The sequence below is a fragment of the Dermacentor andersoni genome, chromosome 7, assembly GCF_023375885.2.
Source record: "Dermacentor andersoni chromosome 7, qqDerAnde1_hic_scaffold, whole genome shotgun sequence".
In the NCBI taxonomy this organism is placed as follows: Eukaryota; Metazoa; Arthropoda; class Arachnida; order Ixodida; family Ixodidae; genus Dermacentor; species Dermacentor andersoni.
In genome coordinates, this window is record NC_092820.1 from 172,513,209 (window position 1) to 172,520,392 (window position 7,184).

The following is a 7,184-nucleotide window of genomic DNA, read 5'->3' on the forward strand; positions in this document are numbered from 1 at the left end:
TATAGGGACGTTATAGGTCGGCGCCATCTTTAACGCACCCTGGGCTGCCAATTAAGCCTTGTACTGTTATAAAATTCAACAATTTGCGAACTTTCGCGAGTTGAGCCTATTTTGATAATGGTGACGGCGCAAAGCGAATAAAACACAGACAAAAGAAAACCAGCATAAGGGAGAGTCGAAGGAAAAAGGGTAAGCATGTGAAGGGAAAGTGTGGTGCCGTTAAATCCCGACCAACTCATTACCGGCAACAGCTTGGCGCCCCGTTAGTGGCCGAGCGCATAAGCGTTCAGCAGCGACCACCCGCCCGACCACACTTTTGTCCTCGGCGGTTTCTGTTACGTTCGTCGTCACATAACAAGTCGTGCCTCTCGGTGTCTGTGCGTTTGTGTGCGTGAGTGCCGACCGAATGCTTTTGGGCTGTCTGCGACTATCCCGTCAGACACAGCTGCTGCCGTCTTAAGTGCCCAAAGGGGAGGGGGCTTCTCTAAAGCACGGCGCAGGAACAGCACGGGTCTGGCAAAGACCGCGAAGAGGAGCACCTCGAATGCTCGAACAAAGGGCCACAACGTATCTCCCGGCCCCTGGGCTTCAGCATTTGCGCCTGTGCTACAAATGTAATCGGTGTCGACACGTGTGACACAAGCTGTACGCTCGATGTGCGAGGACCTCGGCATCGAGGTGGGGCTGCGGAACTTGAGTGGGCGGAATAAAACTATAATTTTCGTACGGCATGCACATAAGCAACTTCTAATTAGGATTGACGTATCACCACCGAAAGCTTTGATTCTTACTTTACGGCCTTATAACAAGATCATGACGCCTGAAGGAACGTCAGGCTGGCATGAAGCGACCGAGATCGTAGCTTGACAAGGTCGCTCGTTTGATGCTCGCCTGCGTACTTGCCGGGCACAAGCCGTCACGTCACTCACAGGCGTCTGCTATTGCTATTGAAGAGAGCCACTGCTGACAGAGGCTCTCTTCGGCTGTTCAGCGGCGCTTTTCTGCGTAGAACTGGTTGGAATATATTGCGTTGCAACAATTATCAGCGTCAGCTTTTTTGCATTTCCGGAAGCGGTTATGAGCTCCTCGGATGGCACACTTCAAGTCTTTCATTGGGATCAATCACAAGGCCGCTTCGGCTAAAAGGTTGTTTAGTCTAATTTACACATTTACTTTCCTAATTACTACATTGAGTCGTTTGCAAATGGATGAATTTGTGCTAAAAGCGATACAGAGAAAATAATTTAGTTATCTCGATCCTTTTCCACATAGTTTAGAAATCTTGAGGGGCTGCTGAGCACGAGGTCGCGGGATCGTATCCCGGCCATGGCGGCCGCATTTCGATGGAGGCGAAATGCGAAAACGCCCGTGTACTTAGATTTAGGTGCACGTTAAAGAACCCCAGGTGGTCGAAATTTCTGGAGTCCTCCACTACGGCGTGCCTCATAATCAGAAAGTGCTTTTGGCACGTAAAACCCCATAATTTAAGAAATCTTGAATGTATTTCGTTAAACACCCCGATATTACAAAACTGTAACAAAAAGCACGTCGCACAGCGAATAATGGTTTGAAGCAAAATCATCAAATGGTCCATTAAGAGAAACAAAAAAATCATGAGTCATTCCGCTCTGTGAAGGTGAATGACCAGCGAAGCTGTTTAGCATACGATATATACAAAGGTGACACAGAATTTTGGACAAAGGTACGAACTCATTTACCCTGATATTTATATGCATTAGCGTGCACGACGGGAACGCCGCCCCGAGCGGGTAGAAGTAAACGGAAGTAGACACGGCAAATGCTTGGAACGCCGACAAAGAGGGGGCGGGCGGTGCGAACGTAGACATGGCCGACGCGGCCGGGTCAAAGTGTATTATCTGTTCTTATCAGCTTAATGTCTGATACGGGTTGTATTTGGACCCAAGATATTAAATTTAAGTTTGCAAGTTGGCGGCTTGAAGCAGCCTTAAAGCCTGCTTCACCTCCGCCGCGGGTCGGCCCGGTATTCCTCTATCTCCGGCATCGCCCCACGGTTCTTGCACACGCAGTACAAAAATGCATGGAACCCTAGCCATAAAGAGCTCCGCTATGAAAGCCAGCGTCTGTCGTCTGGAGCAGGCAAACGGCACCTAAATTCCTATTGGCTGTGACGCCACGTCACGTGCGCGCCTCGACGGAGCTGAGCGGGCGAAAGGAACACTTGTCGCTTCGTTGGTGCGGCAGGTGTTGCGCGAGGGCATCGCCGTGACCCCACGTCACCCTCGCTCTCGGAAGCGTGTTATCAGCGCGTTCCTTTGCCGCGCAAGCTCTCGCCTGCGTTGTAACGTCGCCTAGGTAATCGCTATAAATGATTTAATCTGTAAAAAAAAATTTGAATAAGTTCGAAAGGAAAGTCGTTGGCGGTAGTGAGTTTCGCACCTACGGCCCGCCACTCAGAAGCCAAGTGTCTTACCCACTGGGTTAAACCAGCGCCTCCTAGATAGCAGGCCTGTGCACTCTGCTTTTTGGCGTCATGCTACTTGGACGGAAATTTTGATTGCCAAGCCCGGCGTGACGAAAGCGGTGACGTCACGATCACTGCGGCTTACTCGGCAGCGTCCCCATTATATTCTTTGGCAGTCGGTCAAGGTAGCATGACATCAGATCGAACTACCCTTGTGCTATCAAATATATGAGGCGTTAGCCAAGCGTCTCAACGGGCTCGCTTTCCTGCTAGGAGTTCATAACTCGAAAGACCGCTCAGCGGCGTTCAATTGCGCATTAATGCTTTCGCATTCACAACTCATAAGTGCTTAGCTGTCCTCGGATTTTTTTTTTTTTTTCGGACTGATATGTACACGGGAAAACAAGAATACTTTATTACAGTGGCAAGTACACGAAGAGCAGTAGGTAAATAATGGATTCCTTTCCTCGCTTTATCTGTCACACTGACTCAGCGTATCCTATACGAATGTGCCAAACAAGGTCTGCAATATGCGCTGTTGGTGAAGTTGACATATAAGTATCACTCTGTATATCACTGTTTACGTACGTATATTGGCCTGCGTAGTACCAGCCATTGAGATGCAGCGTGTATTGAATGTATACGAAATTTGCAACTTCATACGCCGTACTAAATAATCTCAAAGTGTAAGCCCTACTCGCACATGTGTTTTGCGTGTACTGAGTCTACGTACGCAAAAACGTATATATGTGCGGCAAGCGTTCGACAAGCGCCTCTCATGCAGGCCTGCGGCCTACATGAGACTTGCACTTTTTGCACTTGTCGAGTACCCACCACCTCTTTCTCTCTCTCTCTCTCTCTCTCTCTCTCTCTCTCTCTCTCTCTCTCTTTCTGTCGTGTGTTGCGTACGTCCGCACCTGATCAATTCAGTTGTGCTTCAAAGAGGCTCACGTGTCAACAGATTGACATCAAATGGAACACTTACGCTGGCTTGACATAATACAGCTGAAAGACCGCAGGCCCGTCATCCGTTGCAAGACGTACGCGATTTGCGCACGATCGAAAGGAATATTACAGCCATTTTGCTCGAAAAATACCTCGCAATACATGTCACTTTCATCGCTGGCTACAATATGATGTTATTTCGACATATTCGCCACAGTGAAAAGCCGGCTATCGCGGTCGAGAAGCAATAAGTCAGAAGTTGCATAAGTAAGGCAGCCCAAGTATTCGCGAATCTGGCTAAACTGCCGGCACGATTGCGCTCAAACTTGTCTGGCAGCTATCGCTTCATGTAGAACTTACGCGCAGTTTTGCGGCAGGTCAGACAAAGATCGTAAATTTTAACAGTAACGAAGCGGTGCCTCCGTCTGACGCCTGTACGGCAAAACCCCTTTAAATTCCATGTTCACCACTTGCAACTCCTAGAGTGCTTCCTTGTAGTGGACTTCTTACACAATCGCACTCCTAAAGGAATGCTACCACTCGGCCTTCAAGCCGCTGGCCTGGTGTGTCTCCCAGTGCATATATTTGGAAGGAATCCTATCACGAACATATCAATGTACCCATGCCCTCGCCACACTTTCCTGTTGATCTCGACCACATGAATATAGATCTCTGTTTCTGGTTCCCGTATTCTCAAATGTAGCAGCTACAGTTGGTTTCTGTGTAGCGCGCTCTTCACCTGCAAGTTTTGGTACGATGTGCATCTCATTCTGCGACCTCGGAAACGTGAGCCTAAAGCTCGCTATTTCTGCGACATCCTTTCGTACTCCGCCTCTTTTCGTTTGTGAACGCGTCGTTCAGGCCGCCCGCCAGAACGACGAGCGCAGTGCGCAGTTTCCACCATCAACGTCTCTCTGTCTCTCCACGATATGTTCCGACTTGCTTGTACCCTTTCTCGGAGCGCCTTGCCGGAAGGTCCCATGTATTGCAGGAAGGGCACAAGAAATATTAAGCATGATACAACAGAATCAACTGAAGTCCATGCAGTACAGTCTATAGTAGTACAAGTTCAAAGCTTGCCCAACATTATAAGAGTTTCGTCTGAATTCATCATTTTATCGTATTCGTTAGTATCTGCCTCTTGCGCCTTTGTAAGTTCAACGGTCCTTCTTTAAAGTGTGTCGTCACAACAACTAAACAAAACCCTCAACACGATATATGAGCGCCACAAAACATTAAACACACACCTAATACCGCTTTCCTCGTTGTAGTGTGTCTGTTTTAGTATTAAGTTATGCTAAGGAACAGAATATCCACCCCTTTGCTCCGCTTCGTCCACGTCCAAAATATGCGCGTCCGTGCAGCGCTTAGTGCCCATGCGCAATCCTTAGCACTGTCGACCACGTAGTGCCATCTGTGCTATCATCTCAAAACTATGCAAAAGCAGTTATGACCTCCGAGATTCGACAGCGCGACAAATGGTTGAAGCATTATCGAATTCCGCGCCGCGCCTTCTAATCTCGAAGGCCATGAGTCAATAAGATATTGATGGTGGACGTGCGGCGCCATCCATTAGGTAACCTGCGAACTGGGCAACGTCCCAATGCGTCTAACTTGCGGAGAGCAAGCGAAATTCTGCAGAGCCTGTTTGCACCTCGCTAAATCTCGTTTCATGTCTTTCTCTCCTCCTTCTCCTTTGACGTGGGTGATATGCCTGCTCAGCATCTTCAATCTGCTCGATCACTGAAGAGATGGGCATTGTGAAATTTGAACATATGAAATTGCTTAAAATAAATTTCACAATCACTTAATTAATCGATCACAATGAATCACAACTTTATTTTTCATGGCAAAGGTACCGAATTGCATGGCGTTAGGATAAGGTCACCAAAAACGGCTACTTTACTTGTACTAATGGCGAAGACAAATAAAAATAGCAGCAAGCGGTATGAAACGAAAAAGGTCAGAATTAAGAAATCTGCGGCAAGAAAAATGTTTGAGCCAGAAACCTATAAAGGCGATTACAAACAAGAATTCAGGAATATTGCCACGACAGTGCGGGTAGAGATTATGTGCACAATGTAGTTTACAGTGAATAGATATGACCGAAATCAGGTTCACTTCAAGAAGAAGACGATAACATTAGAAAACTATGTAATTAATTACTTGAGCACGTGATATGTTCTGCAGACCAGAAGGAATGTAATAATTATGAGTGATATTCTTGCATCAAAAGCGTATGGCAAGCTAGGAAATGCGTGACCTTTTATTTCTCGTTCACATTTTCACATGAACTGCCGCTCGGTCAACAGTAGCACTGGCTAGCTGCAGTGTCTTTTTTGACGCCTTGATCTTTTATTTTTGACGTTATTATGTTTAGCGAGACTTGGTGTGGCAAGGAATCAAGTTATTACAAAACTATACGCATTTCGCGCAAAACAAACTTGGACGCAGGAGGGGGTAGGGTGTCACTGCAGGTCTTCAACATGCGGAAGGTTACAGAAAACAAGAACTTTACGTTGTCCAGCCCAGACATTGAAGTGTGAAGCGTAAAAGATATGCACAGGATTATTTTTTTTCTTTGCTGTACCGCTCACCGGATGGTGACATAGAAAAAATGTCTTAGTCTTTTAGAGGGTCTCCTAGATTACGTGTCAAGAAATCAGCTTCGTTTGTTTCTTTCTGGTGATATTAACATTGATGTACAAGCTGTATCACCGTCACAGAAAGAGTTTGTATCATTTTTGCGTGCTTACGGTTTTTCCAATTTTATCGATTCACCGACGCGTGTTACGTGCTCCAGTTCCACAACAATAGACATTATAATCACAAATGCTGACGGTAAAACGGCTTCCGGTACATTAATGTCTGACATCAACTATCACCTTCCTGTATTTGTTTGTTGTTTATCTATGTGTAGCCCCGATAAAACTTCTACCAGTAATCCTTTGCAATATCAACGAATCGGCGCAATTGCTTTAGACCTTTTTCTAACTGCAATTACTGCACTTGATTGGTGCGACGTGTTGTCTTTGAACGACGTATAATGCACTCATAACGAAAATCATACCTGTGTATGACAAATTCTTTCTATTACAACGTACTCAAAAACAAAATGTCGGGAAGCCTTCGATCACGTGCGAACTGATGCGCAAGATGCAAACCAAAGATAAGGTGCTCGCTCAGTTTTCGAAATCTAGAGAACTTTCAAAGTTGCAGACATACAAAAAATATCGTAACCAGTTAAACCGGAAGCTCAGAGTAGCTGAAATAGAGTATTTAAGAAGGCATTTTCACATTCACCTAACAAAAGTGTGAAGAACCAATCGGACCACCTAATCAAAATTCTATACTGCAGTTCTTAGAAACACTGTTACGTCGCTCGCGAAGGACGCATGAATTGTACCAAGTGGAAAAGACTTCTCTAATGAATTAAAAATGTTTTCATCAACGTTACTGAAACGCTGTGTTGTTCTATCACTCTCTCAAATTACGTCCGTCATGCCCCTGATGTTTCACATTCGCTTTTTACGTTTCCCACAATGGAAAATGAGATAGTTACAGTGTTTTCAAATCTTCAAACAAGCAAATCTGAAAACAAATATGGATTTCAAGTGAAACCTTTAAGGTACTTTGTCGACTTGTTAGCCCCAGTGTTGATGCACATTTATAACCTTGCTCTTTGCACAGCAGTTTTTCCAAAAGAAATGCAGGTAGCGAAAGTTACTGTCACCACAAAGGGGGTGACGTATTGAACTTGTGTGACTTTCGACCAATCTCGATTCTTCCATTGTTA

The 7,184-nt window shown here is 45.7% G+C and overlaps 1 non-coding gene across 1 annotated transcript; it reads left to right on the forward strand.

The window, feature by feature from the left end:
• Positions 1-1,836: 1,836 nt before the first annotated feature.
• LOC126533340 (U2 spliceosomal RNA) lies at positions 1,837-2,036 on the forward strand. The gene has a single exon (XR_007599993.1). It is a non-coding gene; the product is annotated as a U2 spliceosomal RNA (small nuclear RNA).
• Positions 2,037-7,184: the final 5,148 nt, after the last annotated feature.